At 46.1% G+C, this 27,522-nt stretch overlaps 20 non-coding genes across 20 annotated transcripts; all 20 read right to left on the bottom strand.

Annotated features, from left to right (window-relative positions):
• Positions 1-1,468: 1,468 nt before the first annotated feature.
• TRNAN-GUU (transfer RNA asparagine (anticodon GUU)) lies at positions 1,469-1,541 on the bottom strand. The gene has a single exon. It is a non-coding gene; the product is annotated as a tRNA-Asn (tRNA).
• A 1,245-nt stretch (positions 1,542-2,786) lies between these two features.
• On the bottom strand, positions 2,787-2,859 carry TRNAN-GUU (transfer RNA asparagine (anticodon GUU)). The gene has a single exon. It is a non-coding gene; the product is annotated as a tRNA-Asn (tRNA).
• Positions 2,860-7,774: 4,915 nt separating this feature from the next.
• On the bottom strand, positions 7,775-7,847 carry TRNAN-GUU (transfer RNA asparagine (anticodon GUU)). The gene has a single exon. It is a non-coding gene; the product is annotated as a tRNA-Asn (tRNA).
• Positions 7,848-11,441: 3,594 nt separating this feature from the next.
• On the bottom strand, positions 11,442-11,514 carry TRNAN-GUU (transfer RNA asparagine (anticodon GUU)). Its single transcript has one exon. It is a non-coding gene; the product is annotated as a tRNA-Asn (tRNA).
• A 660-nt stretch (positions 11,515-12,174) lies between these two features.
• On the bottom strand, positions 12,175-12,247 carry TRNAN-GUU (transfer RNA asparagine (anticodon GUU)). Its single transcript has one exon. It is a non-coding gene; the product is annotated as a tRNA-Asn (tRNA).
• A 1,542-nt stretch (positions 12,248-13,789) lies between these two features.
• Positions 13,790-13,862, bottom strand: TRNAN-AUU (transfer RNA asparagine (anticodon AUU)). The gene has a single exon. It is a non-coding gene; the product is annotated as a tRNA-Asn (tRNA).
• A 513-nt stretch (positions 13,863-14,375) lies between these two features.
• Positions 14,376-14,448, bottom strand: TRNAN-GUU (transfer RNA asparagine (anticodon GUU)). The gene has a single exon. It is a non-coding gene; the product is annotated as a tRNA-Asn (tRNA).
• A 1,099-nt stretch (positions 14,449-15,547) lies between these two features.
• TRNAN-GUU (transfer RNA asparagine (anticodon GUU)) lies at positions 15,548-15,620 on the bottom strand. Its single transcript has one exon. It is a non-coding gene; the product is annotated as a tRNA-Asn (tRNA).
• Positions 15,621-16,866: 1,246 nt separating this feature from the next.
• On the bottom strand, positions 16,867-16,939 carry TRNAN-GUU (transfer RNA asparagine (anticodon GUU)). The gene has a single exon. It is a non-coding gene; the product is annotated as a tRNA-Asn (tRNA).
• A 1,246-nt stretch (positions 16,940-18,185) lies between these two features.
• On the bottom strand, positions 18,186-18,258 carry TRNAN-GUU (transfer RNA asparagine (anticodon GUU)). Its single transcript has one exon. It is a non-coding gene; the product is annotated as a tRNA-Asn (tRNA).
• A 953-nt stretch (positions 18,259-19,211) lies between these two features.
• On the bottom strand, positions 19,212-19,284 carry TRNAN-GUU (transfer RNA asparagine (anticodon GUU)). The gene has a single exon. It is a non-coding gene; the product is annotated as a tRNA-Asn (tRNA).
• An 806-nt stretch (positions 19,285-20,090) lies between these two features.
• TRNAN-GUU (transfer RNA asparagine (anticodon GUU)) lies at positions 20,091-20,163 on the bottom strand. The gene has a single exon. It is a non-coding gene; the product is annotated as a tRNA-Asn (tRNA).
• Positions 20,164-20,531: 368 nt separating this feature from the next.
• On the bottom strand, positions 20,532-20,604 carry TRNAN-GUU (transfer RNA asparagine (anticodon GUU)). The gene has a single exon. It is a non-coding gene; the product is annotated as a tRNA-Asn (tRNA).
• A 1,099-nt stretch (positions 20,605-21,703) lies between these two features.
• Positions 21,704-21,776, bottom strand: TRNAN-GUU (transfer RNA asparagine (anticodon GUU)). The gene has a single exon. It is a non-coding gene; the product is annotated as a tRNA-Asn (tRNA).
• A 368-nt stretch (positions 21,777-22,144) lies between these two features.
• On the bottom strand, positions 22,145-22,217 carry TRNAN-GUU (transfer RNA asparagine (anticodon GUU)). The gene has a single exon. It is a non-coding gene; the product is annotated as a tRNA-Asn (tRNA).
• A 953-nt stretch (positions 22,218-23,170) lies between these two features.
• On the bottom strand, positions 23,171-23,243 carry TRNAN-GUU (transfer RNA asparagine (anticodon GUU)). Its single transcript has one exon. It is a non-coding gene; the product is annotated as a tRNA-Asn (tRNA).
• An 806-nt stretch (positions 23,244-24,049) lies between these two features.
• On the bottom strand, positions 24,050-24,122 carry TRNAN-GUU (transfer RNA asparagine (anticodon GUU)). The gene has a single exon. It is a non-coding gene; the product is annotated as a tRNA-Asn (tRNA).
• A 1,089-nt stretch (positions 24,123-25,211) lies between these two features.
• Positions 25,212-25,284, bottom strand: TRNAN-GUU (transfer RNA asparagine (anticodon GUU)). Its single transcript has one exon. It is a non-coding gene; the product is annotated as a tRNA-Asn (tRNA).
• A 952-nt stretch (positions 25,285-26,236) lies between these two features.
• Positions 26,237-26,309, bottom strand: TRNAN-GUU (transfer RNA asparagine (anticodon GUU)). Its single transcript has one exon. It is a non-coding gene; the product is annotated as a tRNA-Asn (tRNA).
• Positions 26,310-26,529: 220 nt separating this feature from the next.
• Positions 26,530-26,602, bottom strand: TRNAN-GUU (transfer RNA asparagine (anticodon GUU)). Its single transcript has one exon. It is a non-coding gene; the product is annotated as a tRNA-Asn (tRNA).
• Positions 26,603-27,522: the final 920 nt, after the last annotated feature.

Raw genomic sequence — 27,522 nt, 5'->3', positions numbered from 1 at the left:
ACCGCTCCCGGATGGGCTCGAACCACCAACCTTTCGGTTAACAGCCGACGGCGTTAACCATTGTGCAACGGAAGCCCAAAGATTAAATGTTCGTCAGGTATTGTGGAAAAACTTTGACTTTTTACGTCACATCTGAGACTTCACAACACCGCTCCCGGATGGGCTCGAACCACAAACCTTTTGAATAACAGCTGAACGCTCTAAACATTGCGCCACGGAAGCCCAAAAATTAAATGTTCGTCAGTTATTTTTAAAAAACTCTGAATTTTACGTTACATCTAAGACCTCACAACACCGCTCCCGGATGGGCTCGAACCACCAACCTTTCGGTTAACAGCCGACGGCGTTAACCATTGTGCAACGGAAGCCCAAAGATTAAATGTTCGTCAGGTATTGTGGAAAAACTTTGACTTTTTACGTCACATCTGAGACTTCACAACACCGCTCCCGGATGGGCTCGAACCACAAACCTTTTGAATAACAGCTGAACGCTCTAACCATTGCGCCACGGAAGCCCAAAAATTAAATGTTCGTCAGTTATTTTTAAAAAACTCTGAATTTTACGTTACATCTAAGACCTCACAACACCGCTCCCGGATGGGCTCGAACCACCAACCTTTCGGTTAACAGCCGACGGCGTTAACCATTGTGCAACGGAAGCCCAAAGATTAAATGTTCGTCAGGTATTGTGGAAAAACTTTGACTTTTTACGTCACATCTGAGACTTCACAACACCGCTCCCGGATGGGCTCGAACCACAAACCTTTTGAATAACAGCTGAACGCTCTAACCATTGCGCCACGGAAGCCCAAAAATTAAATGGTCGTCGGCTATTGTGGAAACACTTTGGCTTTTTACGTTACATGTGAGAGCTCACAACACCGCTCCCGGGTGGGCTCGAACCACCAACCTTTCGGTTAACAGCCGAAAGCGCTAACCATTGCGCCACGGAAGCCCAAAGATTAAATGTTCGTCAGGAATTTTTAAAAAACTCTGAATTTTACGTTACATCTAAGACCTCACATTACCGCTCCCGGATGGGCTCGAACCACAAACCTTTTGAATAACAGCTGAACGCTCTAAACATTGCGCCACGGAAGCCCAAAATTTAAATGTTCGTCAGTTATTTTTAAAAAACTCTGAATTTTACGTTACATCTAAGACCTCACAACACCGCTCCCGGATGGGCTCGAACCACCAACCTTTCGGTTAACAGCCGACGGCGTTAACCATTGCGCAACGGAAGCCCAACGATTAAATGTTCGTCAGGTATTGTGGAAAAACTTTGGATTTTTACGTTACATGTGAGATTTCACAACACCGCTCCCGGATGGGCTCGAACCACCAACCTTTCGGTTAACAGCCGACGGCGTTAACCATTGCGCAACGGAAGCCCAAAGATTAAATGTTCGTCAGGTATTGTGGAAAAACTTTCGATTTTTAGGTTACATGTGAGATTTCACAACACCGCTCCCGGGTGGGCTCGAACCACCAACCTTTCGGTTAACAGCCGAACGCGCTAACCATTGCGCCACGGAAGCCCAAAAATTAAATGGTCGTCGGCTATTGTGGAAACACTTTGGCTTTTTACGTTACATGTGAGAGCTCTCAACACCGCTCCCGGGTGGGTTCGAACCACCAACCTTTCGGTTAACAGCCGAACGCGCTAACCATTGCGCCTCGGAAGCCCAAAGATTAAATGTTCGTCAGGTATTTTTAAAAAACTCTGAATTTTACGTTACATCTAAGACCTCACATTACCGCTCCCGGATGGGCTCGAACCAACAACCTTTCGGTTAACAGCCGAACGCGCTAACCATTGCGCCACGAAAGCCCAAAAATTAAATGTTCGTCAGTTATTTTTAAAAAACTCTGAATTTTACGTTACATCTAAGACCTCACAACACCGCTCCCGGATGGGCTCGAACCACCAACCTTTCGGTTAACAGCCGACGGCGTTAACCATTGCGCAACGGAAGCCCAACGATTAAATGTTCGTCAGGTATTGTGGAAAAACTTTGGATTTTTACGTTACATGTGAGATTTCACAACACCGCTCCCGGGTGGGCTCGAACCACCAACCTTTCGGTTAACAGCCGAACGCGCTAACCATTGCGCCACGGTAGCCCAAAAATTAAATGTTCGTCAGGTATTGTGGAAAAAATTTGACTTTTTACGTCACATCTGAGACCTCACAACACCGCTCACGGATGGGCTCGAACCACCAACCTTTCGGTTAACAGCCGAACGCGCTAACCATTGCGCCACGGAAGCTCAGAAATGAAATGGTCGTCAGGTATTGTGGAAAAACTTTGACTTTTTACGTCACATCTGAGACCTCACAACACCGCTCCCGGATTGTCTCGAACCACCAACCTTTCAGTTAACTGCCGAACGCGCTAACCATTGCGCCACGGAAGCCCAAAGATTAAATGTTCGTCAGGTATTTTTAAAAAACTCTGAATTTTACGTTACATCTAAGACCTCACATTACCGCTCCCGGATGGGCTCGAACCACCAACCTTTCGGTTAACAGCCGACGGCGTTAACCATTGTGCAACGGAAGCCCAAAGATTAAATGTTCGTCAGGTATTGTGGAAAAACTTTGACTTTTTACGTCACATCTGAGACTTCACAACACCGCTCCTGGATGGGCTCGAACCACAAACCTTTTGAATAACAGCTGAACGCTCTAACCATTGCGCCACGGAAGCCCAAAAATTAAATGGTCGTCGGCTATTGTGGAAACACTTTGGCTTTTTACGTTACATGTGAGCTCTCAACACCGCTCCCGGGTGGGCTCGAACCACCAACCTTTCGGTTAACAGCCGAACGCGCTAACCATTGCGCCACGGAAGCCCAAAGATTAAATGTTCGTCAGGTATTTTTAAAAAACTCTGAATTTTACGTTACATCTAAGACCTCACATTACCGCTCCCGGATGGGCTCGAACCACCAACCTTTCGGTTAACAGCCGAACGCGCTAACCATTGCGCCACGAAAGCCCAAAAATTAAATGTTCGTCAGTTATTTTTAAAAAACTCTGAATTTTACGTTACATCTAAGACCTCACAACACAGCTCCCGGATGGGCTCGAACCACCAACCTTTCGGTTAACAGCCGACGGCGTTAACCATTGCGCAACGGAAGCCCAAAGATTAAATGTTCGTCAGGTATTGTGGAAAAACTTTGGATTTTTAGGTTACATGTGAGATTTCACAACACCGCTCCCGGGTGGGCTCGAACCACCAACCTTTCGGTTAACAGCCGACGGCGTTAACCATTGCGCAACGGAAGCCCAACGATTAAATGTTCGTCAGGTATTGTGGAAAAACTTTGGATTTTTACGTTACATGTGAGATTTCACAACACCGCTCCCGGGTGGGCTCGAACCACCAACCTTTCGGTTAACAGCCGAACGCGCTAACCATTGCGCCACGGTAGCCCAAAAATTAAATGTTCGTCAGGTATTGTGGAAAAACTTTGACTTTTTACGTCACATCTGAGACCTCACAACACCGCTCACGGATGGGCTCGAACCACCAACCTTTCGGTTAACAGCCGAACGCGCTAACCATTGCGCCACGGAAGCTCAGAAATGAAATGGTCGTCAGGTATTGTGGAAAAACTTTGACTTTTTACGTCACATCTGAGACCTCACAACACCGCTCCCGGATGGTCTCGAACCACCAACCTTTCAGTTAACTGCCGAACGCGCTAACCATTGCGCCACGGAAGCCCAAAGATTAAATGTTCGTCAGGTATTTTTAAAAAACTCTGAATTTTACGTTACATCTAAGACCTCACATTACCGCTCCCGGATGGGCTCGAACCACCAACCTTTCGGTTAACAGCCGAACGCGCTAACCATTGCGCCACGAAAGCCCAAAAATTAAATGTTCGTCAGTTATTTTTAAAAAACTCTGAATTTTACGTTACATCTAAGACCTCACAACGCCGCTCCCGGATGGGCTCGAACCACCAACCTTTCGGTTAACAGCCGACGGCGTTAACCATTGCGCAACGGAAGCCCAACGATTAAATGTTCGTCAGGTATTGTGGAAAAACTTTGGATTTTTACGTTACATGTGAGATTTCACAACACCGCTCCCGGATGGGCTCGAACCACCAACCTTTCGGTTAACAGCCGACGGCGTTAACCATTGTGCAACGGAAGCCCAAAGATTAAATGTTCGTCAGGTATTGTGGAAAAACTTTGACTTTTTACGTCACATCTGAGACTTCACAACACCGCTCCTGGATGGGCTTGAACCACAAACCTTTTGAATAACAGCTGAACGCTCTAACCATTGCGCCACGGAAGCCCAAAATTTAAATGTTCGTCAGTTATTTTTAAAAAACTCTGAATTTTACGTTACATCTAAGACCTCACAACACAGCTCCCGGATGGGCTCGAACCACCAACCTTTCGGTTAACAGCCGACGGCGTTAACCATTGCGCAACGGAAGCCCAAAGATTAAATGTTCGTCAGGTATTGTGGAAAAACTTTGGATTTTTAGGTTACATGTGAGATTTCACAACACCGCTCCCGGGTGGGCTCGAACCACCAACCTTTCGGTTAACAGCCGACGGCGTTAACCATTGCGCAACGGAAGCCCAACGATTAAATGTTCGTCAGGTATTGTGGAAAAACTTTGGATTTTTACGTTACATGTGAGATTTCACAACACCGCTCCCGGGTGGGCTCGAACCACCAACCTTTCGGTTAACAGCCGAACGCGCTAACCATTGCGCCACGGTAGCCCAAAAATTAAATGTTCGTCAGGTATTGTGGAAAAACTTTGACTTTTTACGTCACATCTGAGACCTCACAACACCGCTCACGGATGGGCTCGAACCACCAACCTTTCGGTTAACAGCCGAACGCGCTAACCATTGCGCCACGGAAGCTCAGAAATGAAATGGTCGTCAGGTATTGTGGAAAAACTTTGACTTTTTACGTCACATCTGAGACCTCACAACACCGCTCCCGGATGGTCTCGAACCACCAACCTTTCAGTTAACTGCCGAACGCGCTAACCATTGCGCCACGGAAGCCCAAAGATTAAATGTTCGTCAGGTATTTTTAAAAAACTCTGAATTTTACGTTACATCTAAGACCTCACATTACCGCTCCCGGATGGGCTCGAACCACCAACCTTTCGGTTAACAGCCGAACGCGCTAACCATTGCGCCACGAAAGCCCAAAAATTAAATGTTCGTCAGTTATTTTTAAAAAACTCTGAATTTTACGTTACATCTAAGACCTCACAACGCCGCTCCCGGATGGGCTCGAACCACCAACCTTTCGGTTAACAGCCGACGGCGTTAACCATTGCGCAACGGAAGCCCAACGATTAAATGTTCGTCAGGTATTGTGGAAAAACTTTGGATTTTTACGTTACATGTGAGATTTCACAACACCGCTCCCGGGTGGGCTCGAACCACCAACCTTTCGGTTAACAGCCGAACGCGCTAACCATTACCAGACGGAAGCCCAAAAATTAAATGTTCGTCAGGTATTGTGGAAAAACTTTGACTTTTTACGTCACATCTGAGACCTCACAACACCGCTCACGGTTGGGCTCGAACCACCAACCTTTCGGTTAACAGCCGAACGCGCTAACCATTGCGCCACGGAAGCTCAGAAATGAAATGGTCGTCAGGTATTGTGGAAAAACTTTGACTTTTTACGTCACATCTGAGACCTCACAACACCGCTCACGGATGGGCTCGAACCACCAACCTTTCGGTTAACAGCCGAACGCGCTAACCATTGCGCCACGGAAGCTCAGAAATGCAATGGTCGTCAGGTATTGTGGAAAAACTTTGACTTTTTACGTCACATCTGAGACCTCACAACACCGCTCCCGGATGGTCTCGAACCACCAACCTTTCAGTTAACTGCCGAACGCGCTAACCATTGCACCACGGAAGCCCAAAGACTAAATGTTCGTCAGGTATTTTTAAAAAACTCTGAATTTTACGTTACATCTAAGACCTCACATTACCGCTCCCGGATGGGCTCGAACCACCAACCTTTCGGTTAACAGCCGAACGCGCTAACCATTGCGCCACGGAAGCTCAGAAATGAAATGGTCGTCAGGTATTGTGGAAAAACTTTGACTTTTTACGTCACATCTGAGACCTCACAACACCGCTCCCGGATGGGCTCGAACCACCAACCTTTCGGTTAACAGCCGAACGCGCTAACCATTGCGCCACGGAAGCTCAAAAATTAAATGGTCGTCAGGTATTGTGGAAAAACTTTGACTTTTTACGTCACATCTGAGACCTCACAACACCGCTCCCGGATGGTCTCGAACCACCAACCTTTCAGTTAACTGCCGAACGCGCTAACCATTGCGCCACGGAAGCCCAAAGATTAAATGTTCGTCAGGTATTGTGGAAATACTTTGGCATTTGACATTACGTTTGAGATCTCACAACACCGCTCCCGGGTGGGCTCGAACCACCAACCGTTCGGTTAACAGCCGAACGCGCTAACCATTGCGCCACGGAAGCTCAAAAAATAAACGGTCGTCAGGTATTGTGGAAAAACTTTGGCTTTTTACGTTACATTTGAGAGCTCACAACACCGCTCCCGGGTGGGCTCGAACCACCAACCTTTCGGTTAACAGCCGAACGCGCTAACCATTGCGCAACGGAAGCCCAACGATTAAATGTTCGTCAGGTATTGTGGAAAAACTTTGGATTTTTACGTTACATGTGAGATTTCACAACACCGCTCCCGGATGGGCTCGAACCACCAACCTTTCGGTTAACAGCCGACGGCGTTAACCATTGTGCAACGGAAGCCCAAAGATTAAATGTTCGTCAGGTATTGTGGAAAAACTTTGACTTTTTACGTCACATCTGAGACTTCACAACACCGCTCCTGGATGGGCTCGAACCACAAACCTTTTGAATAACAGCTGAACGCTCTAACCATTGCGCCGCGGAAGCCCAAAAATTAAATGTTCGTCAGTTATTTTTAAAAAACTCTGAATTTTACGTTACATCTAAGACCTCACAACACAGCTCCCGGATGGGCTCGAACCACCAACCTTTCGGTTAACAGCCGACGGCGTTAACCATTGCGCAACGGAAGCCCAAAGATTAAATGTTCGTCAGGTATTGTGGAAAAACTTTGGATTTTTAGGTTACATGTGAGATTTCACAACACCGCTCCCGGGTGGTCTCGAACCACCAACCTTTCGGTTAACAGCCGAACGCGCTAACCATTGCGCCACGGAAGCCCAAAAATTAAATGGTCGTCGGCTATTGTGGAAACACTTTGGCTTTTTACGTTACATGTGAGAGCTCTCAACACCGCTCCCGGGTGGGCTCGAACCACCAACCTTTCGGTTAACAGCCGAACGCGCTAACCATTGCGCCACGAAAGCCCAAAGATTAAATGTTCGTCAGGTATTTTTAAAAAACTCTGAATTTTACGTTACATCTAAGACCTCACATTACCGCTCCCGGATGGGCTCGAACCACCAACCTTTCGGTTAACAGCCGAACGCGCTAACCATTGCGCCACGAAAGCCCAAAAATTAAATGTTCGTCAGTTATTTATAAAAAAACTCTGAATTTTACGTTACATCTAAGACCTCACAACACCGCTCCCGGATGGGCTCGAACCACCAACCTTTCGGTTAACAGCCGACGGCGTTAACCATTGCGCAACGGAAGCCCAACGATTAAATGTTCGTCAGGTATTGTGGAAAAACTTTGGATTTTTACGTTACATGTGAGATTTCACAACACCGCTCCCGGGTGGGCTCGAACCACCAACCTTTCGGTTAACAGCCGAACGCGCTAACCATTGCGCCACGGAAGCCCAAAAATTAAATGTTCGTCAGGTATTGTGGAAAAACTTTGACTTTTTCCGTCACATCCGAGACCTCACAACACCGCTCACGGATGGGCTCGAACCACCAACCTTTCGGTTAACAGCCGAACGCGCTAACCATTGCGCCACGGAAGCTCAGAAATGAAATGGTCGTCAGGTATTGTGGAAAAACTTTGACTTTTTTCGTCACATCTGAGACCTCACAACACCGCTCCCGGATGGTCTCGAACCACCAACCTTTCAGTTAACTGCCGAACGCGCTAACCATTGCGCCACGGAAGCCCAAAGATTAAATGTTCGTCAGGTATTTTTAAAAAACTCTGAATTTTACGTTACATCTAAGACCACACATTACCGCTCCCGGATGGGCTCGAACCACCAACCTTTCGGTTAACAGCCGAACGCGCTAACCATTGCGCCACGAAAGCAAAAAAATTAAATGTTCGTCAGTAATTTTTAAAAAACTCTGAATTTTACGTTACATCTAAGACCTCACAACACCGCTCCCGGGTGGGCTCGAACCACCAACCTTTCGGTTAACAGCCGAACGCGCTAACCATTGCGCCACGGTAGCCCAAAAATTAAATGTTCGTCAGGTATTGTGGAAAAACTTTGACTTTTTACGTCACATCTGAGACCTCACAACACCGCTCACGGATGGGCTCGAACCACCAACCTTTCGGTTAACAGCCGAACGCGCTAACCATTGCGCCACGGAAGCTCAGAAATGAAATGGTCGTCAGGTATTGTGGAAAAACTTTGACTTTTTACGTCACATCTGAGACCTCACAACACCGCTCCCGGATGGTCTCGAACCACCAACCTTTCAGTTAACTGCCGAACGCGCTAACCATTGCGCCACGGAAGCCCAAAGATTAAATGTTCGTCAGGTATTTTTAAAAAACTCTGAATTTTACGTTACATCTAAGACCTCACATTACCGCTCCCGGATGGGCTCGAACCACCAACCTTTCGGTTAACAGCCGAACGCGCTAACCATGCGCCACGAAAGCCCAAAAATTAAATGTTCGTCAGTTATTTTTAAAAAACTCTGAATTTTACGTTACATCTAAGACCTCACAACGCCGCTCCCGGATGGGCTCGAACCACCAACCTTTCGGTTAACAGCCGACGGCGTTAACCATTGCGCAACGGAAGCCCAACGATTAAATGTTCGTCAGGTATTGTGGAAAAACTTTGGATTTTTACGTTACATGTGAGATTTCACAACACCGCTCCCGGGTGGGCTCGAACCACCAACCTTTCGGTTAACAGCCGAACGCGCTAACCATTACCAGACGGAAGCCCAAAAATTAAATGTTCGTCAGGTATTGTGGAAAAACTTTGACTTTTTACGTCACATCTGAGACCTCACAACACCGCTCACGGTTGGGCTCGAACCACCAACCTTTCGGTTAACAGCCGAACGCGCTAACCATTGCGCCACGGAAGCTCAGAAATGAAATGGTCGTCAGGTATTGTGGAAAAACTTTGACTTTTTACGTCACATCTGAGACCTCACAACACCGCTCACGGATGGGCTCGAACCACCAACCTTTCGGTTAACAGCCGAACGCGCTAACCATTGCGCCACGGAAGCTCAGAAATGCAATGGTCGTCAGGTATTGTGGAAAAACTTTGACTTTTTACGTCACATCTGAGACCTCACAACACCGCTCCCGGATGGTCTCGAACCACCAACCTTTCAGTTAACTGCCGAACGCGCTAACCATTGCACCACGGAAGCCCAAAGACTAAATGTTCGTCAGGTATTTTTAAAAAACTCTGAATTTTACGTTACATCTAAGACCTCACATTACCGCTCCCGGATGGGCTCGAACCACCAACCTTTCGGTTAACAGCCGAACGCGCTAACCATTGCGCCACGGAAGCTCAGAAATGAAATGGTCGTCAGGTATTGTGGAAAAACTTTGACTTTTTACGTCACATCTGAGACCTCACAACACCGCTCCCGGATGGGCTCGAACCACCAACCTTTCGGTTAACAGCCGAACGCGCTAACCATTGCGCCACGGAAGCTCAAAAATTAAATGGTCGTCAGGTATTGTGGAAAAACTTTGACTTTTTACGTCACATCTGAGACCTCACAACACCGCTCCCGGATGGTCTCGAACCACCAACCTTTCAGTTAACTGCCGAACGCGCTAACCATTGCGCCACGGAAGCCCAAAGATTAAATGTTCGTCAGGTATTGTGGAAATACTTTGGCATTTGACATTACGTTTGAGATCTCACAACACCGCTCCCGGGTGGGCTCGAACCACCAACCGTTCGGTTAACAGCCGAACGCGCTAACCATTGCGCCACGGAAGCTCAAAAAATAAACGGTCGTCAGGTATTGTGGAAAAACTTTGGCTTTTTACGTTACATTTGAGAGCTCACAACACCGCTCCCGGGTGGGCTCGAACCACCAACCTTTCGGTTAACAGCCGAACGCGCTAACCATTGCGCAACGGAGGCCCAACGATTAAATGTTCGTCAGGTATTGTGGAAAAACTTTGGATTTTTACGTTACATGTGAGATTTCACAACACCGCTCCCGGATGGGCTCGAACCACCAACCTTTCGGTTAACAGCCGACGGCGTTAACCATTGTGCAACGGAAGCCCAAAGATTAAATGTTCGTCAGGTATTGTGGAAAAACTTTGACTTTTTACGTCACATCTGAGACTTCACAACACCGCTCCTGGATGGGCTCGAACCACAAACCTTTTGAATAACAGCTGAACGCTCTAACCATTGCGCCGCGGAAGCCCAAAAATTAAATGTTCGTCAGTTATTTTTAAAAAACTCTGAATTTTACGTTACATCTAAGACCTCACAACACAGCTCCCGGATGGGCTCGAACCACCAACCTTTCGGTTAACAGCCGACGGCGTTAACCATTGCGCAACGGAAGCCCAAAGATTAAATGTTCGTCAGGTATTGTGGAAAAACTTTGGATTTTTAGGTTACATGTGAGATTTCACAACACCGCTCCCGGGTGGTCTCGAACCACCAACCTTTCGGTTAACAGCCGAACGCGCTAACCATTGCGCCACGGAAGCCCAAAAATTAAATGGTCGTCGGCTATTGTGGAAACACTTTGGCTTTTTACGTTACATGTGAGAGCTCTCAACACCGCTCCCGGGTGGGCTCGAACCACCAACCTTTCGGTTAACAGCCGAACGCGCTAACCATTGCGCCACGAAAGCCCAAAGATTAAATGTTCGTCAGGTATTTTTAAAAAACTCTGAATTTTACGTTACATCTAAGACCTCACATTACCGCTCCCGGATGGGCTCGAACCACCAACCTTTCGGTTAACAGCCGAACGCGCTAACCATTGCGCCACGAAAGCCCAAAAATTAAATGTTCGTCAGTTATTTATAAAAAAACTCTGAATTTTACGTTACATCTAAGACCTCACAACACCGCTCCCGGATGGGCTCGAACCACCAACCTTTCGGTTAACAGCCGACGGCGTTAACCATTGCGCAACGGAAGCCCAACGATTAAATGTTCGTCAGGTATTGTGGAAAAACTTTGGATTTTTACGTTACATGTGAGATTTCACAACACCGCTCCCGGGTGGGCTCGAACCACCAACCTTTCGGTTAACAGCCGAACGCGCTAACCATTGCGCCACGGAAGCCCAAAAATTAAATGTTCGTCAGGTATTGTGGAAAAACTTTGACTTTTTCCGTCACATCCGAGACCTCACAACACCGCTCACGGATGGGCTCGAACCACCAACCTTTCGGTTAACAGCCGAACGCGCTAACCATTGCGCCACGGAAGCTCAGAAATGAAATGGTCGTCAGGTATTGTGGAAAAACTTTGACTTTTTTCGTCACATCTGAGACCTCACAACACCGCTCCCGGATGGTCTCGAACCACCAACCTTTCAGTTAACTGCCGAACGCGCTAACCATTGCGCCACGGAAGCCCAAAGATTAAATGTTCGTCAGGTATTTTTAAAAAACTCTGAATTTTACGTTACATCTAAGACCACACATTACCGCTCCCGGATGGGCTCGAACCACCAACCTTTCGGTTAACAGCCGAACGCGCTAACCATTGCGCCACGAAAGCCCAAAAATTAAATGTTCGTCAGTAATTTTTAAAAAACTCTGAATTTTACGTTACATCTAAGACCTCACAACACCGCTCCCGGATGGGCTCGAACCACCAACCTTTCGGTTAACAGCCGACGGCGTTAACCAATGCGCAACGGAAGCCCAACGATTAAATGTTCGTCAGGTATTGTGGAAAAACTTTGGATTTTTACGTTACATGTGAGATTTCACAACACCGCTCCCGGGTGGGCTCGAACCACCAACCTTTCGGTTAACAGCCGAACGCGCTAACCATTGCGCCACGGAAGCCCAAAAATTAAATGTTCGTCAGGTATTGTGGAAAAACTTTGACTTTTTACGTCACATCTGAGACCTCACAACACCGCTCACGGATGGGCTCGAACCACCAACCTTTCGGTTAACAGCCGAACGCGCTAACCATTGCGCCACGGAAGCTCAGAAATGAAATGGTCGTCAGGTATTGTGGAAAAACTTTGACTTTTTACGTCACATCTGAGACCTCACAACACCGCTCCCGGATGTGCTCGAACCACCAACCTTTCGGTTAACAGCCGAACGCGCTAACCATTGCGCCACGGAAGCTCAAAAATTAAATGGTCGTCAGGTATTGTTGAAAAACTTTGACTTTTTACGTCACATCTGAGACCTCACAACACCGCTCCCGGATGGTCTCGAACCACCAACCTTTCAGTTAACTGCCGAACGCGCTAACCATTGCGCCACGGAAGCCCAAAGATTAAACGTTCGTCAGGTATTGTGGAAAAACTTTGGCATTTGACATTACGTTTGAGATCTCACAACACCGCTCCCGGGTGGGCTCGAACCACCAACCTTTTGGTTAACATCCGAACGCGCTAACCTTCGAGCCAAGGAAGCTCAGAAATGAAATGGTCGTCAGGTATTGTGGAAAAACTCTGACTTTTTACGTCACATCCGAGACTTCAAAACACCGCTCCCGGATGGGCTCGAACCACAAACCTTTTGAATAACAGCCTAACGCGCTAACCATTGCGCCACGGAAGCCCAAAAATTAAATGTTCGTCATATATTTTTAAAAAACTCTGAATTTTACGTTACATCTAAGACCTCACAACACCGCTCCCGGATGGGCTCGAACCACCAACCTTTCGGTTAACAGCCGACGGCGTTAACCATTGCGCAACGGAAGCCCAAAGATTAAATGTTCGTCAGGTATTGTGGAAAAACTTTGGATTTTTACGTTACATGTGAGATCTCACAACACCGCTCCCGGGTGGGCTCGAACCACCAACCTTTTGGTTAACATCCGAACGCGCTAACCATTGCACCACGGAAGCCCAAAGATTAAATGTTCGTCAGGTATTGTGGAAAAACTTTGACTTTTTACGTCACATCTGAGACTTTACAACACCGCTCCCGGATGGGCTCGAACCACAAACCTTTTGAATAACAGCTGAACGCTCTAACCATTGCGCCACGGAAGACCAAAAATTAAATGTTCGTCAGTTATTTTTAAAAAACTCTGAATTTTACGTTACATCTAAGACCTCACAACACCGCTCCCGGATGGGCTCGAACCACCAACCTTTCGGTTAACAGCCGAACGCGCTAACCATTGCGCCACGGAAGCTCAGAAATGAAATGGTCGTCAGGTATTGTGGAAAAACTTTGACTTTTTACGTCACATCTGAGACCTCACAACACCGCTCCCGGATGTGCTCGAACCACCAACCTTTCGGTTAACAGCCGAACGCGCTATCCATTGCGCCACGGAAGCTCAAAAATTAAATGGTCGTCAGATATTGTGGAAAAACTTTGACTTTTTACGTCACATCTGAGACCTCACAACACCGCTCCCGGATGGTCTCGAACCACCAACCTTTCAGTTAATTGCCGAACGCGCTAACCATTGCGCCACGGAAGCCCAAAGATTAAATGTTCGTCAGGTATTGTGGAAAAACTTTGGCATTTGACATTACGTTTGAGATCTCACAACACCGCTCCCGGGTGGGCTCGAACCACAAACCTTTTGAATAACAGCTGAACGCTCTAACCATTGCGCCACGGAAGCCCAAAAATTAAATGTTCGTCAGTTATTTTTAAAAAACTCTGAATTTTACGTTACATCTAAGACCTCACATTACCATTCCCGGATGGGCTCGAACCACAAACCTTTTGAATAACAGCTGAACGCTCTAAACATTGCGCCACGGAAGCCCAAAAATTTAATATTCGTCAGTTATTTTTAAAAAACTCTGAATTTTACGTTACATCTAAGACCTCACAACACCGCTCCCGGATGGGCTCAAACCACCAACCTTTCGGTTAACAGCCGACGGCGTTAACCATTGCGCAACGGAAGCCCAAAGATTAAATGTTCGTCAGGTATTGTGGAAAAACTTTGGATTTTTACGTTACATGTGAGATCTCACAACACCGCTCCCGGGTGGGCTCGAACCACCAACCTTTCGGTTAACAGCCGAACGCGCTAACCATTGCGCCACGGAAGCCCAAAGATTAAATGTTCGTCAGGTATTGTGGAAAAACTTTGACTTTTTACGTCAAATCTGAGACTTCACAACACCGCTCCCGGATTGGCTCGAACCATAAACCTTTTGAATAACAGCTGAACGCTCTAACCATTGCGCCACGGAAGCCCAAAAATTAAATGTTCGTCAGTTATTTTTAAAAAACTCTGAATTTTACGTTACATCTAAGACCTCACAACACAGCTCCCAGATGGGCTCGAACCACCAACCTTTCGGTTAACAGCCGACGGCGTTAACCATTGCGCAACGGAAGCCCAAAAATTAAATGGTCGTCGGCTATTGTGGAAACACTTTGGCTTTTTACGTTACATGTGAGAGCTCACAACACCGATCCCGGGTGGGCTCGAACCACCAACCTTTCGGTTAACAGCCGAACGCGCTAACCATTGCGCCACGGAAGCTCAAAGATTAAACGTTCGTCAGGTATTTTTAAAAAACTCTGAATTTTACGTTACATCTAAGACCTCACATTACCGCTCCCGGATGGGCTCGAACCACCAACCTTTCGGTTAACAGCCGACTGCGTTAACCATTGCGCAACGGAAGCCCAAATATTAAATGTTCGTCAGGTATTGTGGAAAAACTTTGACTTTTTACGTCAAATCTGAGACTTCACAACACCGCTCCCGGATGGGATCGAACCACAAACCTTTTGAATAACATCTGAACGCTATAACCATTGCGCCACGGAAGCCCAAAGATTAAATGTTCGTAAGGAATTTTTAAAAAACTCTGAATTTTACGATACATCTAAGACCTCACATTACCGCTCCCGGATGGGCTCGAACCACAAACCTTTTGAATAACAGCTGAACGCTCTAAACATTGCGCCACGGAAGCCCAAAAATTTAATATTCGTCAGTTATTTTTAAAAAACTCTGAATTTTACGTTACATCTAAGACCTCACAACACCGCTCCCGGATGGGCTCAAACCACCAACCTTTCGGTTAACAGCCGACGGCGTTAACCATTGCGCAACGGAAGCCCAAAGATTAAATGTTCGTCAGGTATTGTGGAAAAACTTTGGATTTTTACGTTACATGTGAGATCTCACAACACCGCTCCCGGGTGGGCTCGAACCACCAACCTTTCGGTTAACAGCCGAACGCGCTAACCATTGCGCCACGGAAGCCCAAAGATTAAATGTTCGTCAGGTATTGTGGAAAAACTTTGACTTTTTACGTCACATCTGAGACTTCACAACACCGCTCCCGGATGGGCTCGAACCACAAACCTTTTGAATAACATCTGAACGCTATAACCATTGCGCCACGGAAGACCAAAAATTAAATGTTCGTCAGTTATTTTTAAAAAACTCTGAATTTTACGTTACATCTAAGACCACACAACACCGCTCCCGGATGGGCTCGAACCACCAACCTTTCGGTTAACAGCCGACGGCGTTAACCATTGTGCAACGGAAGCCCAAAGATTAAATGTTCGTCAGGTATTGTGGAAAAACTTTGACTTTTTACGTCACATCTAAGACTTCACAACACCGCTCCCGGATTGGCTCGAACCACAAACCTTTTGAATAACAGCTGAACGCTCTAACCATTGCGCCACGGAAGCCCAAAAATTAAATGTTCGTCAGTTATTTTTAAAAAACTCTGAATTTTACGTTACATCTAAGACCTCACAACACAGCTCCCAGATGGGCTCGAACCACCAACCTTTCGGTTAACAGCCGAGGGCGTTAACCATTGCGCAACGGAAGCCCAAAAATTAAATGGTCGTCGGCTATTGTGGAAACACTTTGGCTTTTTTCGTTACATGTGAGAGCTCACAACACCGATCCCGGGTGGGCTCGAACCACCAACCTTTCGGTTAACAGCCGAACGCGCTAACCATTGCGCCACGGAAGCCCAAAGATTAAATGTTCGTCAGGTATTGTGGAAAAACTTTGACTTTTTACGTCACATCTGAGACTTCACAACACCGCTCCCGGATGGGCTCGAACCACAAACCTTTTGAATAACATCTGAACGCTATAACCATTGCGCCACGGAAGCCCAAAGATTAAATGTTCGTAAGGAATTTTTAAAAAACTCTGAATTTTACGTTACATCTAAGACCTCACATTACCGCTCCCGGATGGGCTCGAACCACAAACCTTTTGAATAACAGCTGAACGCTCTAAACATTGCGCCACGGAAGCCCAAAAATTTAATATTCGTCAGTTATTTTTAAAAAACTCTGAATTTTACGTTACATCTAAGACCTCACAACACCGCACCCGGATGGGCTCAAACCACCAACCTTTCGGTTAACAGCCGACGGCGTTAACCATTGCGCAACGGAAGCCCAAAGATTAAATGTTCGTCAGGTATTGTGGAAAAACTTTGGATTTTTACGTTACATGTGAGATCTCACAACACCGCTCCCGGGTGGGCTCGAACCACCAACCTTTCGGTTAACAGCCGAACGCGCTAACCATTGCGCCACGGAAGCCCAAAGATTAAATGTTCGTCAGGTATTGTGGAAAAACTTTGACTTTTTACGTCACATCTGAGACTTCACAACACCGCTCCCGGATGGGCTCGAACCACAAACCTTTTGAATAACATCTGAACGCTATAACCATTGCGCCACGGAAGACCAAAAATTAAATGTTCGTCAGTTATTTTTAAAAAACTCTGAATTTTACGTTACATCTAAGACCACACAACACCGCTCCCGGATGGGCTCGAACCACCAACCTTTCGGTTAACAGCCGACGGCGTTAACCATTGTGCAACGGAAGCCCAAAGATTAAATGTTCGTCAGGTATTGTGGAAAAACTTTGACTTTTTACGTCACATCTAAGACTTCACAACACCGCTCCCGGATTGGCTCGAACCACAAACCTTTTGAATAACAGCTGAACGCTCTAACCATTGCGCCACGGAAGCCCAAAAATTAAATGTTCGTCAGTTATTTTTAAAAAACTCTGAATTTTACGTTACATCTAAGACCTCACAACACAGCTCCCAGATGGGCTCGAACCACCAACCTTTCGGTTAACAGCCGAGGGCGTTAACCATTGCGCAACGGAAGCCCAAAAATTAAATGGTCGTCGGCTATTGTGGAAACACTTTGGCTTTTTTCGTTACATGTGAGAGCTCACAACACCGATCCCGGGTGGGCTCGAACCACCAACCTTTCGGTTAACAGCCGAACGCGCTAACCATTGCGCCACGGAAGCCCAAAGATTAAATGTTCGTCAGGTATTGTGGAAAAACTTTGACTTTTTACGTCACATCTGAGACTTCACAACACCGCTCCCGGATGGGCTCGAACCACAAACCTTTTGAATAACATCTGAACGCTATAACCATTGCGCCACGGAAGCCCAAAGATTAAATGTTCGTAAGGAATTTTTAAAAAACTCTGAATTTTACGTTACATCTAAGACCTCACATTACCGCTCCCGGATGGGCTCGAACCACAAACCTTTTGAATAACAGCTGAACGCTCTAAACATTGCGCCACGGAAGCCCAAAAATTTAATATTCGTCAGTTATTTTTAAAAAACTCTGAATTTTACGTTACATCTAAGACCTCACAACACCGCACCCGGATGGGCTCAAACCACCAACCTTTCGGTTAACAGCCGACGGCGTTAACCATTGCGCAACGGAAGCCCAAAGATTAAATGTTCGTCAGGTATTGTGGAAAAACTTTGGATTTTTACGTTACATGTGAGATCTCACAACACCGCTCCCGGGTGGGCTCGAACCACCAACCTTTCGGTTAACAGCCGAACGCGCTAACCATTGCGCCACGGAAGCCCAAAGATTAAATGTTCGTCAGGTATTGTGGAAAAACTTTGACTTTTTACGTCACATCTGAGACTTCACAACACCGCTCCCGGATGGGCTCGAACCACAAACCTTTTGAATAACATCTGAACGCTATAACCATTGCGCAACGGAAGCCCAAAAATTAAATGGTCGTCGGCTATTGTGGAAACACTTTGGCTTTTTACGTTACATGTGAGAGCTCACAACACCGATCCCGGGTGGGCTCGAACCACCAACCTTTCGGTTAACAGCCGAACGCGCTAACCATTGCGCCACGGAAGCCCAAAGATTAAATGTTCGTCAGGTATTTTTAAAAAACTCTGAATTTTACGTTACATCTAAGACCTCACATTACCGCTCCCGGATGGGCTCCAACCACCAACCTTTCGGTTAACAGCCGACGGCGTTAACCATTGCGCAACGGAAGCCCAAAGATTAAATGTTCGTCAGGTATTGTGGAAAAACTTTGACATTTTACGTCACATCTGAGACTTCACAACACCGCTCCCGGATGGGCTCGAACCACAAACCTTTTGAATAACATCTGAACGCTATAACCATTGCGCCACGGAAGCCCAAAGATTAAATGTTCGTAAGGAATTTTTAAAAAACTCTGAATTTTACGTTACATCTAAGACCTCACATTACCGCTCCCGGATGGGCTCGAACCACAAACCTTTTGAATAACAGCTGAACGCTCTAAACATTGCGCCACGGAAGCCCAAAAATTTAATATTCGTCAGTTATTTTTAAAAAACTCTGAATTTTACGTTACATCTAAGACCTCACAACACCGCTCCCGGATGGGCTCAAACCACCAACCTTTCGGTTAACAGCCGACGGCGTTAACCATTGCGCAACGGAAGCCCAAAGATTAAATGTTCGTCAGGTATTGTGGAAAAACTTTGGATTTTTACGTTACATGTGAGATCTCACAACACCGCTCCCGGGTGGGCTCGAACCACCAACCTTTCGGTTAACAGCCGAACGCGCTAACCATTGCGCCACGGAAGCCCAAAGATTAAATGTTCGTCAGGTATTGTGGAAAAACATTGACTTTTTACGTCACATCTGAGACTTCACAACACCGCTCCCGGATGGGCTCGAACCACAAACCTTTTGAATAACATCTGAAAAATATAACCATTGCGCCACGGAAGACCAAAAATTAAATGTTCGTCAGTTATTTTTAAAAAACTCTGAATTTTACGTTACATCTAAGACCACACAACACCGCTCCCGGATGGGCTCGAACCACCAACCTTTCGGTTAACAGCCGACGGCGTTAACCATTGTGCAACGGAAGCCCAAAGATTAAATGTTCGTCAGGTATTGTGGAAAAACTTTGACTTTTTACGTCACATCTAAGACTTCACAACACCGCTCCCGGATTGGCTCGAACCACAAACCTTTTGAATAACAGCTGAACGCTCTAACCATTGCGCCACGGAAGCCCAAAAATTAAATGTTCGTCAGTTATTTTTAAAAAACTCTGAATTTTACGTTACATCTAAGACCTCACATTACCATTCCCGGATGGGCTCGAACCACAAACCTTTTGAATAACAGCTGAACGCTCTAAACATTGCGCCACGGAAGCCCAAAAATTTAATATTCGTCAGTTATTTTTAAAAAACTCTGAATTTTACGTTACATCTAAGACCTCACAACACCGCTCCCGGATGGGCTCAAACCACCAACCTTTCGGTTAACAGCCGACGGCGTTAACCATTGCGCAACGGAAGCCCAAAGATTAAATGTTCGTCAGGTATTGTGGAAAAACTTTGGATTTTTACGTTACATGTGAGATCTCACAACACCGCTCCCGGGTGGGCTCGAACCACCAACCTTTCGGTTAACAGCCGAACGCGCTAACCATTGCGCCACGGAAGCCCAAAGATTAAATGTTCGTCAGGTATTGTGGAAAAACTTTGACTTTTTACGTCACATCTGAGACTTCACAACACCGCTCCCGGATTGGCTCGAACCAAAAACCTTTTGAATAACAGCTGAACGCTCTAACCATTGCGCCACGGAAGCCCAAAGATTAAATGTTCGTCAGGTATTGTGGAAAAACTTTGACTTTTTACGTCACATCTGAGACTTCACAACACCGCTCCCGGATGGGCTCGAACCACAAACCTTTTGAATAACATCTGAACGCTATAACCATTGCGCAACGGAAGCCCAAAGATTAAATGTTCGTCAGGTATTGTGGAAAAACTTTGGATTTTTACGTTACATGTGAGATCTCACAACACCGCTCCCGGGTGGGCTCGAACCACCAACCTTTCGGTTAACAGCCGAACGCGCTAACCATTGCGCCACGGAAGCCCAAAGATTAAATGTTCGTCAGGTATTGTGGAAAAACTTTGACTTTTTACGTCACATCTGAGACTTCACAACACCGCTCCCGGATGGGCTCGAACCACAAACCTTTTGAATAACATCTGAACGCTATAACCATTGCGCAACGGAAGCCCAAAAATTAAATGGTCGTCGGCTATTGTGGAAACACTTTGGCTTTTTACGTTACATGTGAGAGCTCACAACACCGATCCCGGGTGGGCTCGAACCACCAACCTTTCGGTTAACAGCCGAACGCGCTAACCATTGCGCCACGGAAGCCCAAAGATTAAATGTTCGTCAGGTATTTTTAAAAAACTCTGAATTTTACGTTACATCTAAGACCTCACATTACCGCTCCCGGATGGGCTCCAACCACCAACCTTTCGGTTAACAGCCGACGGCGTTAACCATTGCGCAACGGAAGCCCAAAGATTAAATGTTCGTCAGGTATTGTGGAAAAACTTTGACTTTTTACGTCACATCTGAGACTTCACAACACCGCTCCCGGATGGGCTCGAACCACAAACCTTTTGAATAACATCTGAACGCTATAACCATTGCGCCACGGAAGCCCAAAGATTAAATGTTCGTAAGGAATTTTTAAAAAAATCTGAATTTTACGTTACATCTAAGACCTCACATTACCGCTCCCGGATTGGCTCGAACCACAAACCTTTTGAATAACAGCTGAACGCTCTAACCATTGCGCCACGGAAGCCCAAAAATTAAATGTTCGTCAGTTATTTTTAAAAAACTCTGAATTTTACGTTACATCTAAGACCTCACATTACCATTCCCGGATGGGCTCGAACCACAAACCTTTTGAATAACAGCTGAACGCTCTAAACATTGCGCCACGGAAGCCCAAAAATTTAATATTCGTCAGTTATTTTTAAAAAACTCTGAATTTTACGTTACATCTAAGACCTCACAACACCGCTCCCGGATGGGCTCAAACCACCAACCTTTCGGTTAACAGCCGACGGCGTTAACCATTGCGCAACGGAAGCCCAAAGATTAAATGTTCGTCAGGTATTGTGGAAAAACTTTGGATTTTTACGTTACATGTGAGATCTCACAACACCGCTCCCGGGTGGGCTCGAACCACCAACCTTTCGGTTAACAGCCGAACGCGCTAACCATTGCGCCACGGAAGCCCAAAGATTAAATGTTCGTCAGGTATTGTGGAAAAACTTTGACTTTTTACGTCACATCTGAGACTTCACAACACCGCTCCCGGATTGGCTCGAACCAAAAACCTTTTGAATAACAGCTGAACGCTCTAACCATTGCGCCACGGAAGCCCAAAGATTAAATGTTCGTCAGGTATTGTGGAAAAACTTTGACTTTTTACGTCACATCTGAGACTTCACAACACCGCTCCCGGATGGGCTCGAACCACAAACCTTTTGAATAACATCTGAACGCTATAACCATTGCGCAACGGAAGCCCAAAGATTAAATGTTCGTCAGGTATTGTGGAAAAACTTTGGATTTTTACGTTACATGTGAGATCTCACAACACCGCTCCCGGGTGGGCTCGAACCACCAACCTTTCGGTTAACAGCCGAACGCGCTAACCATTGCGCCACGGAAGCCCAAAGATTAAATGTTCGTCAGGTATTGTGGAAAAACTTTGACTTTTTACGTCACATCTGAGACTTCACAACACCGCTCCCGGATGGGCTCGAACCACAAACCTTTTGAATAACATCTGAACGCTATAACCATTGCGCAACGGAAGCCCAAAAATTAAATGGTCGTCGGCTATTGTGGAAACACTTTGGCTTTTTACGTTACATGTGAGAGCTCACAACACCGATCCCGGGTGGGCTCGAACCACCAACCTTTCGGTTAACAGCCGAACGCGCTAACCATTGCGCCACGGAAGCCCAAAGATTAAATGTTCGTCAGGTATTTTTAAAAAACTCTGAATTTTACGTTACATCTAAGACCTCACATTACCGCTCCCGGATGGGCTCCAACCACCAACCTTTCGGTTAACAGCCGACGGCGTTAACCATTGCGCAACGGAAGCCCAAAGATTAAATGTTCGTCAGGTATTGTGGAAAAACTTTGACTTTTTACGTCACATCTGAGACTTCACAACACCGCTCCCGGATGGGCTCGAACCACAAACCTTTTGAATAACATCTGAACGCTATAACCATTGCGCCACGGAAGCCCAAAGATTAAATGTTCGTAAGGAATTTTTAAAAAAATCTGAATTTTACGTTACATCTAAGACCTCACATTACCGCTCCCGGATGGGCTCGAACCACAAACCTTTTGAATAACAGCTGAACGCTCTAAACATTGCGCCACGGAAGCCCAAAAATTTAATATTCGTCAGTTATTTTTAAAAAACTCTGAATTTTACGTTACATCTAAGACCTCACAACACCGCTCCCGGATGGGCTCAAACCACCAACCTTTCGGTTAACAGCCGACGGCGTTAACCATTGCGCAACGGAAGCCCAAAGATTAAATGTTCGTCAGGTATTGTGGAAAAACTTTGGATTTTTACGTTACATGTGAGATCTCACAACACCGCTCCCGGGTGGGCTCGAACCACCAACCTTTCGGTTAACAGCCGAACGCGCTAACCATTGCGCCACGGAAGCCCAAAGATTAAATGTTCGTCAGGTATTGTGGAAAAACTTTGACTTTTTACGTCACATCTGAGACTTCACAACACCGCTCCCGGATGGGCTCGAACCACAAACCTTTTGAATAACATCTGAAAAATATAACCATTGCGCCACGGAAGACCAAAAATTAAATGTTCGTCAGTTATTTTTAAAAAACTCTGAATTTTACGTTACATCTAAGACCACACAACACCGCTCCCGGATGGGCTCGAACCACCAACCTTTCGGTTAACAGCCGACGGCGTTAACCATTGTGCAACGGAAGCCCAAAGATTAAATGTTCGTCAGGTATTGTGGAAAAACTTTGACTTTTTACGTCACATCTAAGACTTCACAACACCGCTCCCGGATTGGCTCGAACCACAAACCTTTTGAATAACAGCTGAACGCTCTAACCATTGCGCCACGGAAGCCCAAAAATTAAATGTTCGTCAGTTATTTTTAAAAAACTCTGAATTTTACGTTACATCTAAGACCTCACATTACCATTCCCGGATGGGCTCGAACCACAAACCTTTTGAATAACAGCTGAACGCTCTAAACATTGCGCCACGGAAGCCCAAAAATTTAATATTCGTCAGTTATTTTTAAAAAACTCTGAATTTTACGTTACATCTAAGACCTCACAACACCGCTCCCGGATGGGCTCAAACCACCAACCTTTCGGTTAACAGCCGACGGCGTTAACCATTGCGCAACGGAAGCCCAAAGATTAAATGTTCGTCAGGTATTGTGGAAAAACTTTGGATTTTTACGTTACATGTGAGATCTCACAACACCGCTCCCGGGTGGGCTCGAACCACCAACCTTTCGGTTAACAGCCGAACGCGCTAACCATTGCGCCACGGAAGCCCAAAGATTAAATGTTCGTCAGGTATTGTGGAAAAACTTTGACTTTTTTCGTCACATCTGAGACTTCACAACACCGCTCCCGGATTGGCTCGAACCACAAACCTTTTGAATAACAGCTGAACGCTCTAACCATTGCGCCACGGAAGCCCAAAAATTAAATGTTCGTCAGTTATTTTTAAAAAACTCTGAATTTTACGTTACATCTAAGACCTCACAACACAGCTCCCAGATGGGCTCGAACCACCAACCTTTCGGTTAACAGCCGACGGCGTTAACCATTGCGCAACGGAAGCCCAAAAATTAAATGGTCGTCGGCTATTGTGGAAACACTTTGGCTTTTTACGTTACATGTGAGAGCTCACAACACCGATCCCGGGTGGGCTCGAACCACCAACCTTTCAGTTAACAGCCGAACGCGCTAACCATTGCGCCACGGAAGCCCAAAGATCAAATGTTCGTCAGGTATTTTTAAAAAACTCTGAATTTTACGTTACATCTAAGACCTCACATTACCGCTCCCGGATGGGCTCGAACCACCAACCTTTCGGTTAACAGCCGACGGCGTTAACCATTGCGCAACGGAAGCCCAAAGATTAAATGTTCGTCAGGTATTGTGGAAAAACTTTGACTTTTTACGTCACATCTGAGACTTCACAACACCGCTCCCGGATGGGCTCGAACCACAAACCTTTTGAATAACATCTGAACGCTATAACCATTGCGCCACGGAAGCCCAAAGATTAAATGTTCGTAAGGAATTTTTAAAAAACTCTGAATTTTACGATACATCTAAGACCTCACATTACCGCTCCCGGATGGGCTCGAACCACAAACCTTTTGAATAACAGCTGAACGCTCTAAACATTGCGCCACGGAAGCCCAAAAATTTAATATTCGTCAGTTATTTTTAAAAAACTCTGAATTTTACGTTACATCTAACACCGCTCCCGGATGGGCTCAAACCACCAACCTTTCGGTTAACAGCCGACGGCGTTAACCATTGCGCAACGGAAGCCCAAAGATTAAATGTTCGTCAGGTATTGTGGAAAAACTTTGGATTTTTACGTTACATGTGAGATCTCACAACACCGCTCCCGGGTGGGCTCGAACCACCAACCTTTCGGTTAACAGCCGAACGCGCTAACCATTGCGCCACGGAAGCCCAAAGATTAAATGTTCGTCAGGTATTGTGGAAAAACTTTGACTTTTACGTTACATCTAAGACCTCACAACACCGCTCCCGGATGGGCTCAAACCACCAACCTTTCGGTTAACAGCCGACGGCGTTAACCATTGCGCAACGGAAGCCCAAAGATTAAATGTTCGTCAGGTATTGTGGAAAAACTTTGACTTTTTACGTCACATCTGAGACTTCACAACACCGCTCCCGGATGGGCTCGAACCACTAACCTTTTGAATAACAGCTGAACGCTCTAACCATTGCGCCACGGAAGCCCAAAAATTAAATGTTCGTCAGTTATTATTAAAAAACTCTGAATTTTACGTTACATCTAAGACCTCACAACACAGCTCCCGGATGGGCTCGAACCACCAACCTTTCGGTTAACAGCCGACGGCGTTAACCATTGCGCAACGGAAGCCCAAAAATTAAATGGTCGTCGGCTATTGTGGAAACACTTTGGCTTTTTACGTTACATGTGAGAGCTCACAACACCGATCCCGGGTGGGTTCGAACCACCAACCTTTCGGTTAACAGCCGAACGCGCTAACCATTGCGCCACGGAAGCCCAAAGATTAAATGTTCGTCAGGTATTTTTAAAAAACTCTGAATTTTACGTTACATCTAAGACCTCACATTACCGCTCCCGGATGGGCTCGAACCACCAACCTTTCGGTTAACAGCCGAACGCGCTAACCATTGCGCCACGGAAGCCCAAAAATTAAATGTTCGTCAGTTATTTTTAAAAAACTCTGAATTTTACGTTACATCTAAGACCTCACAACACCGCTCCCGGATGGGCTCGAACCACCAACCTTTCGGTTAACAGCCGACGGCGTTAACCATTGCGCAACGGAAGCCCAACGATTAAATGTTCGTCAGGTATTGTGGAAAAACTTTGGATTTTTACGTTACATGTGAGATTTCACAACACCGCTCCCGGGTGGGCTCGAACCACCAACCTTTCGGTTAACAGCCGAACGCGCTAACCATTGCGCCACGGAAGCTCAGAAATGAAATGGTCGTCAGGTATTGTGGAAAAACTTTGACTTTTTACGTCACATCTGAGACCTCACAACACCGCTCCCGGATGGGCTCGAACCACCAACCTTTCGGTAACAGCCGACGGCGTTAACCATTGCGCAACGGAAGCCCAACGATTAAATGTTCGTCAGGTATTGTGGAAAAAGTTTGGATTTTTACGTTACATATGAGATTTCACAACACCGCTCCCGGGTGGGCTCGAACCACCAACCTTTCGGTTAACAGCCGAACGCGCTAACCATTGCGCCACGGAAGCCCAAAAATTAAATGTTCGTCAGGTATTGTGGAAAAATTTTGACTTTTTACGTCACATCTGAGACCTCACAACACCGCTCACGGATGGGCTCGAACCACCAACCTTTCGGTTAACAGCCGAACGCGCTAACCATTGCGCCACGGAAGCCCAAAGATTAAATGTTCGTCAGGTATTGTGGAAAAACTTTGACTTTTTACGTTACATCTAAGACCTCACAACACCGCTCCCGGATGGGCTCAAACCACCAACCTTTCGGTTAACAGCCGACGGCGTTAACCATTGCGCAACGGAAGCCCAAAGATTAAATGTTCGTCAGGTATTGTGGAAAAACTTTGACTTTTTACGTCACATCTGAGACTTCACAACACCGCTCCCGGATGGGCTCGAACCACAAACCTTTTGAATAACATCTGAACGCTATAACCATTGCGCCACGGAAGACCAAAAATTAAATGTTCGTCAGTTATTTTTAAAAAACTCTGAATTTTACGTTATATCTAAGACCTCACAACACCGCTTCCGGATGGGCTCAAACCACCAACCTTTCGGTTAACAGCCGACGGCGTTAACCATTGCGCAACGGAAGCCCAAAGATTAAATGTTCGTCAGGTATTGTGGAAAAACTTTGACTTTTTACGTCACATCTGAGACTTCACAACACCGCTCCCGGATGGGCTCGAACCACAAACCTTTTGAATAACAGCTGAACGCTCTAAACATTGCGCCACGGAAGCCCAAAAATTTAATATTCGTCAGTTATTTTTAAAAAAATCTGAATTTTACGTTACATCTAAGACCTCACAACACCGCTCCCGGATGGGCTCAAACCACCAACCTTTCGGTTAACAGCCGACGGCGTTAACCATTGCGCAACGGAAGCCCAAAGATTAAATGTTCGTCAGGTATTGTGGAAAAACTTT

Source organism: Phalangium opilio, unplaced genomic scaffold, assembly GCF_054372755.1.
Source record: "Phalangium opilio isolate 3A_F unplaced genomic scaffold, DU_Popi_V2 ptg000352l_1, whole genome shotgun sequence".
Lineage (NCBI taxonomy): Eukaryota > Metazoa > Arthropoda > Arachnida > Opiliones > Phalangiidae > Phalangium > Phalangium opilio.
Note: the sequence above shows the minus strand (reverse complement) of the source record. Positions and strands in the feature narration are given on the sequence as shown.